The sequence below is a fragment of the Bison bison genome, unplaced genomic scaffold, assembly GCF_000754665.1.
Source record: "Bison bison bison isolate TAMUID 2011002044 unplaced genomic scaffold, Bison_UMD1.0 scf7180017864374, whole genome shotgun sequence".
Classification (NCBI taxonomy): Eukaryota; Metazoa; Chordata; class Mammalia; order Artiodactyla; family Bovidae; genus Bison; species Bison bison.
The window spans coordinates 5316425-5317279 of NW_011494946.1; the positions used below are offsets into that span (position 1 = coordinate 5316425).

The 855-nt window shown below is 49.4% G+C and overlaps 1 protein-coding gene across 1 annotated transcript in view; it reads left to right on the top strand.

Moving 5' to 3' along the window:
- Positions 1-855, top strand: part of SH3BP5 (SH3-domain binding protein 5 (BTK-associated)) — an 84754-nt gene that overhangs the window by 81811 nt on the left and 2088 nt on the right. The gene's annotated exons all lie outside the window — the stretch shown is intronic.

Here is an 855-nt window from a genome sequence, read left to right on the forward strand (position 1 = left end):
GGTTGGTCATAACTTTCCTCCCAAGGAGTAAGCATCTTTTAATTTCATGGCTGCAGTCACCATCTGCAGTGATTTTGGAGCCCCCCAAAATGAAAGTCAGCCACTGTTTCCCCATCTATTTGCCATGAAGTGATGGGACTGAATGCCATGGTCTTAGTTTTCGGAATGCTGAGCTTTAAGCCAACTTTTTCACTCTCCTCTTTCATTTTCATCAAGAGGTTCTTTAGTTCTTCACTTTCTGCCATAAGGGTGGTGTCATCTGCCTGAGGTTATTGATATTTCTCCCGGCAATCTTGATTCCAGCTTGTGCTTCATCCAGCCCAGCACCTTAATTCAGGCAACAAACATTCAAGTGTGAGGGCCCAGGTCAAAGGAAACTGTAATTTGAACAGCAGGGATGAGTCCTTTAGCATACATCATCTTGTAAACCCTGTGTGGAGAGGGACATGAAGCTCAGAGACGTTCAGTAACTTAACCAAGGGTACCCAGCAAGCAGCAAAGATGGGATGTGAACTCAGATCTGAGCCCATTCTGTGTGCCTAGCATTAATAGTACTTCCATGGGGCGCTTCCGGAGAAGGCAATGGCACCCCACTCCAGTACTCTTGCCTGGAAAATCCCATGGACGGAGCAGCCTGGAAGGCTGCAGTCCACGGGGTCACTGAGGGTCGGACACGACTGAGCGACTTCACTTTCACTTTTCACTTTCATGCATTGGAGAAGGAAATGGCAACCCACTCCAGTGTTCTTGCCTGGAGAATCCCAGGGGCAGGAGAGCCTGGTGGGCTGCCGTCTATGGGGTCGCACAGAGTTGGAACGACTGAAGTGACTATGCAGCAGCAGCAGCAGCAGCAGC